Source organism: Columba livia, chromosome 3 (assembly GCF_036013475.1).
Source record: "Columba livia isolate bColLiv1 breed racing homer chromosome 3, bColLiv1.pat.W.v2, whole genome shotgun sequence".
Taxonomy (NCBI): domain Eukaryota; kingdom Metazoa; phylum Chordata; class Aves; order Columbiformes; family Columbidae; genus Columba; species Columba livia.
The window spans coordinates 113,253,805-113,266,102 of record NC_088604.1 but is presented as its reverse complement, the minus strand read 5'-3'; the positions used below and the strand labels follow the sequence as shown (position 1 = coordinate 113,266,102).

The 12,298-nt window shown below is 43.8% G+C and overlaps 1 long non-coding RNA gene across 1 annotated transcript; it reads right to left on the bottom strand.

The window, feature by feature from the left end:
* Positions 1–8,653: 8,653 nt before the first annotated feature.
* On the bottom strand, positions 8,654–11,494 carry LOC135579176 (uncharacterized). The gene is made up of 3 exons (XR_010471767.1): positions 11,373–11,494; positions 11,125–11,238; positions 8,654–10,300 (listed from the first exon to the last, which is right to left on the bottom strand). It is a non-coding gene; the product is annotated as an uncharacterized LOC135579176 (long non-coding RNA).
* Between the last annotated feature and the right edge of the window lie 804 nt (positions 11,495–12,298).

Genomic DNA, 12,298 nt, shown 5'->3' with positions numbered 1-12,298 from the left:
GGAGCAAATCCTGCTCTTGCTGGAGCCTTTTGGAAGATTCCCAGTAACTTTGCAGAGAATTTGAATTACAGCCAGCTTTTGCTTTTTTTTCCTCCAAATTTCTTTTTTCTTCTTCCCCTCTCACAAAATGTCAGGACTAAATATTTTGATTCCAAATGGCACTGCGATGTTTGCAATGTGCCTGCTAGAGAAAAAGACATGGAAAGTCATTTTAGGTGTATTTTTAAAAATATTTCAGGTCTCCTGGGTGTGCCAGCTCAATACTAATAAAGCCAGCAAAAAGTGCTTTATAACAACTAAGAAAAGCTGGTTTGGTGAGGCTGCCCTTTCCTTGGGAGAAGGCAGAGAGGAGCATCTCTGTCCTGTGAGCAGGAGTGGAACTGGGCTGGTGAGTAGTGGCTGCAAGAAAAGCCTCTTAAAAGAAGTGTTGAATTTTAATGAAAGCAGCTCATAATGCATAAGAGGGTGAACACTGTTATGCCTAAGTGGGCTTGCTTACATGTCTGGCCCGGGAGCTGTTGTGAAGCCTTGTGATTGTTATTGTAGAGCTCAGTGGGCCTTGGAACAGTAGATAGATACACATAAATACATATATGCGTGTGTGTATGTAAATCTGTATGTACATATATGCATATATGTCTACGTATATATAGACACACTGCATCTTGTTGAATGTTATACCTATGTATGCATACATATGTATGTGTGTATGCTTAGGCTTCTATACATTTTTGAGAGACTAAACAATTAAAAAAAAGAAATATCTGTATAATGTATGATAGATACATATAAAAATATAATAAATATACATATTTAAGTACATTTTGAGGTTTTGCATATATATTAATTTATATATGAAGCAGTTTTCTAGGTATTGTGCCATTTCAGATAATGTAGGATGAGACAGATTATGTAATGTTCATAGTGGATAACTGCTACAAAGGAAATCAGAGCAACCAAGTTATCCTCTTATACCGGTGAATTTAAAGAGACTGACTCAGTGGTGGCATAACCAGCTTCCCCAAGGGGATTTCTGCAAGTGGTGCTTGGAAGTGTCCTTGGATTGATGTTCTTGGGCTTTAAAAAGTGGCCAGGCTGCCTGGGTGGGGTGGAAGGGTCTGTTGGGAGCAGCCCTGGGGGTGCAGCCAGCACCTGACACCCACAGCATCGCACACCTGACAGCTCTGACGGCAAGCGGGGTTTTGACATTTGAACATCAGCTTTAAGTACATTTGAAAGTTTAAAAATGAATCATCGTTTGCTAATAGTCCTATCTCCTAAATGCTGCTAATGCACTTATTATCACATCATTTAAGCATCCCGAGTGATATTAGGAAACATCAGTCTCCTGCCAAAAGATTCTGAAGTGCATTTTCTGGCTGCAGCGTTAGGTTGCTTCCTGGGGCTACTAAGCCTTGATGACTGTCTTCCAGGTAAAGCACAAAGAGATTGCCTCCTCCTGCCAAAAGGGATAGTGCTGTATTTGTCCTGATTTCTGCTGGCAATCGTGTGAATGCTGCTTGGAGAGCCTGGTGTCCCCGCTCCTCTGAAATTCACTCAAGAAAAGAAACATGATATTGGGGGTGGGGAAAATCACGAGAAAATTGACAGTGCTTTTGAAAATCAAATGGGCATCTCTGACTTTGGCTGTGTTACCTGCCTAATGCTGAAGGCCGATGCTGAGCTTGGTTTTAATGGGGATAAACCAAACCATCAAACAAGGGTGATACAAGCAAGTCACAGTGACGGCCTGGGCAGAGCCCACCAAGGCAGCAGGTTTTGCCAAAGCCCAGCTCAGACAGATGCTCCGTACTCTCCCTCCTCTGAAAAATGAAAAGCAGAGGTTGCTTCTTGTGTCTTATGAGCTCAAATGAATGGAGAGGGGAAGCTGATGCTGCTGTTTCTATACTTCATCTTGTTCATACAGGCCAAAATTATGCTGGGCTTCTCAGGAAAACCACGTAATGCTCCTTCCCCATGGTACTCGGCTCCTTGGGCGCATACCCACAGGTGCAGTGAGCTGTGGGGTCTCAGTTGCGATGCGTCCTTCACCGGAGGAGCTCTCCTGGACCTGTGCAGTGAAGGAAATGTCTTTTCTCCTCAGTTCCTGGTGTTTGAAATCTTAATTTGTCAAGCCCTTGCTTTGGGGGAGGAAAGCACAAGCCTTTGAGTGTGATGTGGGATGCCTGCCCCTGCGGACAGGACCAGGGAGGGAGCAGTGGGCTGTTTCCCAACACTTTTCAGATGCCCTCATTGAACAAGAGGGGAAAAAAAACTGGAGATGTCAGAAGTGCCAACACTGAAGGAAAGAAAAAACAAAGGAAAAAGCACACACACATCTGCAGCTGATTTAACTGTATAAATAAATGGTAGGTTCCTTTGGCACTCCCAGCACAAATAATTAAATGGTGCATTTGTGTTGTAGGACACCGTTGACCAAAAGTATACATAGATATGAGAGTGTGTGTGTGTGTCTGTGTTCATGACATTTGTCCCGAATCATATGTTTATCTTTTCCCCCAATGCAATCACAAATTCATTAATAACCGTGCGTCTGAAATGAAACCAGGGAGGGAAGCTGGACGGGGCCGTGCGTCAGACTGTGCGCGCAGGGAGCTGGGGGCTGCTGTGCTCGGAGTGAGGCCGGGGGTCTGGTTTTATTTAGGGCCACGCCTCGGCAGTTTTAAGACAACACAATGCAATTACTCTGACCACAGAATGTTCTGCAAGAGCCTGATGGTCCCTGATGCCACCGGGAAGAGGGATGCCGGGAGTGGGCCAGCCCTGGCCGAAGCCTCCCCGGTGGGGCTGTCAGCACTCCCTTCCTACGCAGCCCCTAGATGTTAAGGTGGGCTTAACTCCATATATATATCTGCCAGACCTGGGGATTCATCTCCCATAACTACCTGTTTCTCTCTGCTGGAGGTGCACAGCTGAGGATGGATACTGGCATCCCAAGCTTGAAAAATGTCCTTTCTTCCTTTTAAAAAATCCTTGCCATTGCTGGGAACCTGCTGCCTGTATTCAGGCGAAGCTCCCTTGGCAATTCTTCTGAGAAGCAATGAAGACATCAGGCCTTATATGGATTCCATTATTATTTTGTTTTATTGTGTTGTTGTTTTATGAGGGACCCCAGGCCCACAGGGAGCAGGAAGGCGCTACCATCTAAACTGGGGCGGGGAGCGGAGGAGGCACGTCAAGGCTGCCTGGTATCAGGGAATGATTTCATCCTGAGCCCTATTGTGGCAGGGAAACAATTCCTGTTTACCAACAGGCCTGCTATTGTGCTGCTGGTGCCAGAGGAAATCTGCGGCTGAGCTGGGTTGCACAATTGCCAGCGTGGTCCCTGCCAGAGCCCTTGGCTCCGTGAAGCTGGTACAGCGGGCAGGGCTCGGCATGGCGCATGAGTACCAACACATCTTGGTGAGGCAGCCTGACCCCAGCCACACAGCCTCAGGCTGTTATTATTTTGCTGTGAGCATGAGGGGACTGATCGGTGCTGAAATACGCATTAGTTTGGGGTCCTTGAGCAAATGTGACGTGGCCATACAAGCAGTGGCGTGGTTACTGCACGGGGCGCAAGCAAAAGGAGGGCGAGTGGGCTCATACCACCCTTTTATTATTTTTTAAGCAGGACTCAATGTAGATAATGTTAATACCAAACCAGAAAGGGATTTGTGGGTGAAGATGTTAAGCGGTGTTACGGAGTTTCAGTCTGCTCATCTCTTTCCCAGACTCTATCCAGAATTTAGGTCATCTCAGCACAAACACTGGCGCCTCAGACTTCATCTTCTTCCCTCTTCTTCTCAGTTCACCCAATTCACTTTTACAATGAGCGTTCAGTTTTAACCTGTGGACTAGGGACAGAGCAGCCTTACAGGGAATATAAAGCGAGGCAATGCTAATCATGGTGGCACTCCACACAAGGGAGTTTGGATGTACCTCATAGGTCATTTATGCACCCAAACTCCACTGCCAGCATCTCTGAACAGAACCCTCAAAACCCTCCAAGCCAGATATGCTGTGTGTCCGTACGAGAAATCTGCAGCCAGTGCCCATCTCCAAGAGGACATGGGATCCCAGATAGTCAGAGAAGGCTGGAGGGTCAATGAACTCCTTGGTGGCTCCACACAGCCCAGCTGCACATTGTGGGGCTGTGGCAGCTCCTGAGCACTCCAGGCTGTGTTTAAAGAGGGACATCGGCATAACCTTTAATATGACACATGTGTCCATGCTCACGTGGCTGGAGCTCATGCAGCTGCACATGAGCTAACTTCACTTGAAGTGGTTTGGGTGCTGCCAGCAATTCAAATCCTGTCTAGAGCAGCCTGTGGCAGTGATCTAGGATTTACCTGCCTCTCAGGAAGGTTTCATTGCCCACCCTGAGCTCTCACAGCTGTATCTACCCATGCTTGGAGCTGGTGCAGATATGGTCCCAACTGCACAGCAGCTTCTCTAGCTCCTCCAGCACGTAGATCTGTTTGCTTTTCATTCTTCACCTTCATTACCCACTCCTGATGGTGATCCTGGTCTGGCCCAGAAGTTCTGGAAGATGACAAATTACCTGATTTTCTACATCTCCTTTGAAAAGATGAAAACAAAGCTACACACAAACTCATCTGGCCTGTGGCAATACTGACCAACACATCTTTTCCCAACCTCTTAGGACTTCTTCTTATGCAAAGAGAATGAAACAACCCTGGGAGGACAAAACAGTCCAAAATGGTTTTAATTTACCTACCAGTGTGGTCACCAAGCAGGGCCTGGGAGCAGCCTCCAAGCCTTATCATTGTCTTTCTATAAAGGCATTTATTGCAGTGCCCCATCCAAACAAGAGTGACACTGTCTTCTGTGGTCTCATGCCAAAATTTCTGAAAATACCGCATGATTGATGCACATGTGCAACCTTGTATTTTGTTTTGGGGTTGCTTTGGGTTTTTTGTTTTGGTTTGGTTTTTTGTCATAGGCTGCTGGCAGATCTGGTACTATTCCCTCAGCCTGTTACGAGTGTACACTGAGCCATTCCCAGCCAGTTGGAGCTTTTCCACAAGATGGTACTCAGCCCAGTCTGTAATTGAAACAGGGCACGGATGCTTCTGGGGAAGGCAGACGTCAGCCAAAAAAACAGGCCACGATAGTCTGATATATTTAATATACAAATAAGAAGTTGTTTCATAAATATCTTATAAAAACTGTAATTTACTTCCCAATATTTTAGCAGATTATCTTAGTGCAAACAGCAGATGTATTTTGGAACAACGAGACAAATGTTTAGCAAAATTAAAGTTATTCATGTGCAGTCACACAGGGAATATTTGCATGATATTTTACTAATTGCTCAAAAATCTTACTTGTAGCAAATAAACAAACAGGGGGAAAAAATAAACCAGCAGAAAGATTAGCCCCAGGCCTCTCGTTTTAAGTTCTCTGAGTCTTTTTTCAACCACTCAACTTCTTCTCTGGCAGCCTGGGGTTCTGTCCCAGTCTCCCCATTGCTCTTCTTAGGCCCGTTATCCTCTTGCAGACTCCTACTTTTCTCCTGGTAAACAGATTTCTTCCAAAAGGGGCTTGATTTTCTCTTTCCCTTAGAGTCCAAGTGTCCTTCCTTGGTCTGCAATTCTGTCTGTTCCAGTTTATTATTGCTGGGCTGTAGTCAATGAGGCCAATTTCCAATTGTCAATTTTCCTGAAGCATTTTAGAGAAATACTTTGCTATTTTAACTAACTCGGAGCTTGCCCCAGATAGGATTAGCCATACAGAAAACCCCAACACAATACGAGTGGATGCTTTTTTAGTGGCCAGGAATTCAGACCGAGTTAGTTTAACCTTCTCTTACAAGTTTCAAGTTACAGCAGCGAGAATTGTGTTGTAGTTGCTGATTGTTATGACATTATTTTATGTCAGGTCTATTTATTTGCCCTCTTGGAAAAAAGAATTTATTTCGAGACGTCAAAATATTTTGTTCGCCTACATTTGATTGCAAGAGGAGCCTTAGGTGAGGCAAGAAAAATATATGTTTATCAAAATTTTGGTACTCAGTAGATGGTTATATGTTTGTTTATATTTCATACTCCCACATTGAAGGAATGCTGAGGGTGAAAAAAATCAAGTGGTGGAAAGTTGGCGAAGGTCAGAATTAAAAATGATACGTCTTCTATAGAAATCCCATTGATTGCAGGATCAAGTGAGCTGCAGCACAGGAAGCAGAAGTCCTTGGTTTCACAGTACAGCTGCTTTTTGTCCAAAATACTAGAGTATCTAGCAACAGTGAGTGTCTCTTTTCATCCTTACGTCAGTCACTGTGTGTGGATCGGAAATGCGCTTTTTTTACATGATTTGTACAAGCAAAGGGGAAGCATCTGAGCCTTTAAGGTAAGTCATGTTGCTAACACTGAAAATATTCTCTGTTATGAGTTGCATTCTGGAGGAGAGTCTGGGAGGCTTGGAGGGAATGTGTGCCATCACTGTTCGGGTACTTTATTGCCTCGACACCTCAGTGAGAGCTGCCAAAACTCAAGTGGCGATGCAAACGGCTGCTCTCTTCCACTGCAAAGTCAGGGCAGAAGGCTGAAACCTGCAAATTAAGCTGCTGGGCTTTGCTCAGGAGTTGCTGTCCATAGGGGAGCAGGGGGTACAAGCTGCTCTTCCCCACAGTTGGTGCCTCGACATCATCCTTTCTTTGTTGAGGCATTCATCAAGTCCAGCTGTCCAGCCTGACATGGGATACACACCTCCTCTTAGCTCCTCTAATGTGCATCTGCAGGATCCTGCTTTTCATGCTGCCCAGTATTTGCATTTTGACCGGTGTTTTCCTTGTGGCTGTGAGGTGCAGGTGGATGGGGATGCTGAGCTAAATGCACAGGTAGGTGCTAAGGAGTCCATAAATCATAAGATCAGCTGTACATCCTGACTGGTCCTCTGAGATTTTGCTGAAGGACTTCTGTAGGATCAGCTCTTCTCTAACCTCATGTATTTGTTGTTTTTTGTTGTGTTTTTTTTTTTTTTTTTTTACTTGGAGCAACAGAAATAACACGAAAGGTGACAGGTATATTATCTGACTGAATCGGAAAAGTGAAGGGGAGAACGGGGCGCCACAGTTATTATTCTTTTTCTTTGAAAGAGCAGGTTTCCATTCCTGAAGTTTACATTTTAAACTCACTAAAGTCTTTCTTTGGCCTCTCCCATCCGCAGGTCACTGCAGGAATATGTAAAAAGGAAGTGTTTTATTTTAACAGAGTCAAACAAAGTACATGAAACACACCCTTGCTACTGCATAACATTCCTTAAGTTAAATCGCAGAACCCAGCAAAACCTTTTTTTTCCTTTCCCCCCTCAGTCTTTTATTTCATTGAAAAGAGCCTGAAGTATAATATTCTTTCAGGAAGTATAAATCGTATTGCTGGAAGTAATAGCAATCACCTAAGCAAAATCCCATAGGACTCGCGCCACTCTGCTTTCTCAAAAGCTGCATTCAACTACATACGGTGTTGCCTCTTTCCCGGCGGGCGTCCCGAGCACTGCGCATGTGGTCACGCACGGGGAGCTGCGGACGATGCCAAAGCAACTGGATCATGTTGCGTTAGGGTTTTTGGCCCTTATGAGAGGTCCTGGGTCTCGGGAGAAGCTGTCAGACTCCTGCCCAACCATCCTAATTTGGGTCCCTCTTCTTGCCTTTCAATATGTATGTGTAACTCCCATGAATGTAAATAAAAGTTATGTACACGCACGGAGGGGGAAATAGATGCATTTATCTTGGCTCAAGACAAGCCGCATCTCCCCAAGGAGCTACTTAGGAGGTTATTGAGAAGCCAACAGCAAAGTGCGGTGGGCTGTACCTTCCTACATGTGTGTTGCAGAAATTATTGGCATGTCGCTGATGTTTATGGTGAACAAATAGTTTATTTCTGGGCTAAGAAAGATTCCAGTGTAAATACTCAACTGGCAGCTAGCTGGAAGTTTGCCACTTGAAGTTAAAAGGCCCGTGACCAATGGTGTCAGATTAACATTTCCAAGTTGGACAATGTACAAATGGTGTTCTTGGACTGGAATAGAAATAGATGAAAGTGGTCTACTGCAGTGCAAATAACAAACTGGCAACCAGCTGGTCATTGGAAAGAGAACATGCTATGGGAATATGCTTTCTGCAGAAATACTTTATTTTGGAGATAAGCATTAACAATAGGAAGATGAGGCTTGTTTAACAAGAACCATATGGTCTCGTCCTGTTTTTATTTCACTCAATGGCAAAGCCCTGATTGTCTTTCATGGGTGCAGGATGGGGATTGCTGATAATAAATAAGTAGTACAATAAGTTGCCTGATGCACAGTTGTTCTTCAAAAGGTGTAAACAGATTATTTTTTAACCTACTTGTTGATATTTCGGGAGACAATAACTGACAGGAAACAGAATTAAAGGGGTTTGTTGAAAAACAACTTCTGACAAAATAAACCAAGACAAAGATCCATTCAAGACAAAGTTATCAAACTGTGTGAAACCAATACAGCAACATTTCCAAGCTGATAAGTGGAGAAGCAGTGGATGGGTTCATTCAAAAAAGAAAAAACAAGTTTAGATATTTGTGGGGAGAAAACAATAGCCTGTAAAAAGTAGCTTATGTGCAGATGGGGGAATAAGACAGGGACGTTGCTGAGATTTGAGTAACTACACAATTTATTCTGTTAGCAACATAGTTAAAGGTAACAGAATTTAGCATTGCAGTTTCAATATAGTCACAAAATTGATTTGTGCTACAAAAAAAAAATAGAAGAGTAAAAGCAAGCCAAGGGAGTTGCAGCCTCAGTGGAAAATCCTATTTTGGGAACTTTTCAAAGATGTAAAACATCATCTTGAATTGTTTACTTTTATGGGTAGGAAGTGAAAAAGAAGTGAAGTAAGAGTGGAAATGGCATTCTTACCACAGTTGGAAGGTCACAGAAAACTGATACAAGTCAGCATTGCAAACTCATTTTTAAAATTATTTTTTTTTTCAGTGGTGACTAAGATTTGTTATTTTGGACACAACAAGTCAGCAAGATGGAAAATACCCTTATTGTCAAGAAAAATCAAGATTTGAACGTGAAAAAAAAATGCAGATTGTGTATGCAGAAGCTGGTTTTGCCTTTGGATGTAAGTACTCAATCCCATTGATTTCCAGGTATCTGAAGACATCTTATAATAATACGGATATCAAAATTATGTTATGTTACATATTGAGATAGATCTTATTTCTAACTCCACTGGGTTTGCTCCCAAAGTTCATTTTTCCCACTTTTTGCTTTAAAATATAGTGAATTCTGGAAGCAGAGTGAAATCATAGAGAATTTGGAGCACGTGAGGATTCAGATGTTCAGTTTGACTGGCTTAGTTCATCTCCTCTTTCAACTTCAACCAGCCTTCCCTGGGCCTCATTTCTGTGTTTCTTTTGGGCTTCTGGTACCCTCCTCAACCCCTCCATCAAAAGAACAGTGAGTCCCCAGACCAAATTTCTGCCATTTGGAAGTCATTTGAAGGCAGTCCAAAACTGAAGCTGATCTCACAGTAGATGGTTGTGCTCATGATAGAAGTACAGACCAAGTGTGGTCCTGGTCCAAGGCTTTTTGAAATATTGGGAGGTTTCTCCTGTGTGGCACAGGTCGGGCTGCACACAGGCGAGCCCTGGTGGAACAGCATCCAGCTTCGGGATTCAGTTTTTCCAAGTTTCCAGCAATTCTCTAATAAAAGGGAATAAGAGGGGACTGAGGCTTGATGTCCATTCATAGGAGCAATATTAATTTGGCAATATTACCAATAAATAAACAACCACACTGCCCTGAAGAGTGGGACTACACCAGCCCACCATCCAGCTCCCCCAAAGCTGGGGACAATCCTCTGGTTTTATCCTGCTTACTCCCTCGCTTTTCTTTTCCCCAAGCAGCCAGGATAGCTGAAGAAGCCCGTCATAATTTTATTGCTGTTTCTAATAAACACATATGGTGATGCGTCTAACAAGAACAACAACGAGTCGCTATTGTTCAGCGCACGGCCATATGTGGGCTGTCCAGCGGCTCGGCAGCTGCATCGTGAGTGCTCAGGAATGTCGATAGCCCAGAGAGAAAGGAATGATTTTTTTTTTAAGGGCTCTGAGCCTCACAAATAGTGCGTCTGCTTTACATACCGCTGTTGCTAAAACAACTGCTGGCCATGGTGTGCCAAAAACATAGATGTGGTGTTAGTCACTGCAGACGTTTGTAAGGTGATTAAATTGTTAGCAATTGCGATGCAGAGGCTGAGAAATTAGCCGAGACCATGTTGAAGGGAGCTCTGCAAAACAAAAACCACAAAATAAATACATGAGAAAAAATATTTTGTATTTATATACATCTATATGTGTTAGCACTACTTTTTATTTTTTTTTAATATCAGAAACTCAGGCACTTGCACATCTAGTACTTCACATCATAAAAACTTTGACCCCCAGCACTAATCCATACTTATTTTATCCTGTTGTGCAAGGTTGAAAGGCATGCGATTTACCAATAGTTTGTTCTCTGTTAGCTACATTTCCCTCTGGCCTCATACAGCTTTGCTTAGGCTGGGTGATACATACTTGAGTGATGCAGAGGCAGCCCAAACGTGATGGTTGGGATGCCTTGCGTACATCTGTGTTTCTAACACTCATCTTTTTCTGATGCCATATTTACACAGCAACCTGACTGAAAATGAACAGCCCATCTGTACATCTTCATTTTTCCATCAGTGTGTTTGGGAGAGAGAGAGGGAGAGAGACCGTCATTGAGGGGGAAGAGAAATAAAGCTTAAAAGCAGGCAACATTTTTTCAAAATTGGACAAACACGGGGAAGCAACTATATTTTTATTTAAGCACTTGAATAATTCAACTGGTTGGTTTTTTGTGTGAGATGCTGAGTCTCTACTGTAAATAGAGGAGAGAGAGAAAAATTGTAAGAAATCCAAAAATCAACTGCTTGCATATGTCTCTGAGCATGGATTTTAGAAGTCTGATTTAAATATCAAAGTGCAAATGGTTTTGGTCAGCGTTTGTAACACATGACGGGAAGTCCTGGGTCTTGTACTCCTTTTGCGTACGTACCCCTTGCACATACCATCTTCACAGCACACAAATTACCTGTATAATGGGACATGATTTGCGTAACCCATAAAGCCCGGGGAAGAACCGCATCCAGGCGTTCACAGAAACCGTAGACCAGCTCAGACTGCCAAGATCCACAACTGTTTTTGCCTGGTAAACGAAACCACAGACATTTGCACGCTCAGATATCCCAACAAAAAGTAAATATTCTGCATGACATAAATACCATACACAGTAGCACATATAAAAAAAAAAAAAAAGGTAAACATTTAGCTTCTATTTACTTCATCTCAGGCAGGTCTTTCCAATGGGTAAAACTGAAATGCCACACCAACTTGAAATAAAAAAGGGCCAGGTTTTCCCTCTCTCACAGATGTACATGGCTCTTGCTTCCTCCCGGGGAAAAAAACCTGGTGCCAAGACCTGTTTTTCAGAAGTCTCCAGCATCCTCCTGTTGCTGCTGACTTGCAAGCGACGTGCAGCTTGAGGTTTTGCTCGTTCCTCAGCTGAATCTTTGCAAAACTCGTGATTTCTCAGCATGAGTCAGTGTTTTATGTAATCCCAGCTTGCATTCCTCCAAACCCCTCCTGAGCTCCAAGTGCTCCGACAGCCAACCTCAGATTCTTCATCCTCACAGCTGACAACTGGAGTTCTGTGTCCAGTTCTGGGCTCCCCAGTTTAAGAAGGACAAGGAATTACTGCAGAGAGTCTAGTGGTGGACTACAAAGATGGTGAGGGGTCTGGAGCATCTTTCTTCTGAGGAAAGACTGAGAGAGCTGGGTGTGTTCAGCCTGGAGAAGAGAAGCTGAGAGGGGATCTCATCAATGTTTATAAATATCTCAAGGGTGGGTGTCAAGAGGATGAACCAGACTCTTTTCAGTGGTGCCCAATGATAAGATGGGGGACAATGGGCACAAATGGAAACACAGGAGGTCCCATCTAAACATGAGGTGAAACTTCTTCATGTGGGTGACCGAGCCCTGGAACAGGCTGCCCAGAGAGGCTGTGGAGTCTCCTTCTCTGGAGACATTCAAACCCACCTGGAAACATTCCTGTGTGATCTGCTCTGGTGAACCTGCTTTAGCAGGTGGGTTGGACTGGATGATCTGCAGAGGTCCCTTCCAACCCCAACCATTCTGTAAATACTTTTGTCCTCCAGCACGACAGGCTTCTGGGAGTTTCAGGACCTCAGCACAGCTCTCCCGGGCAC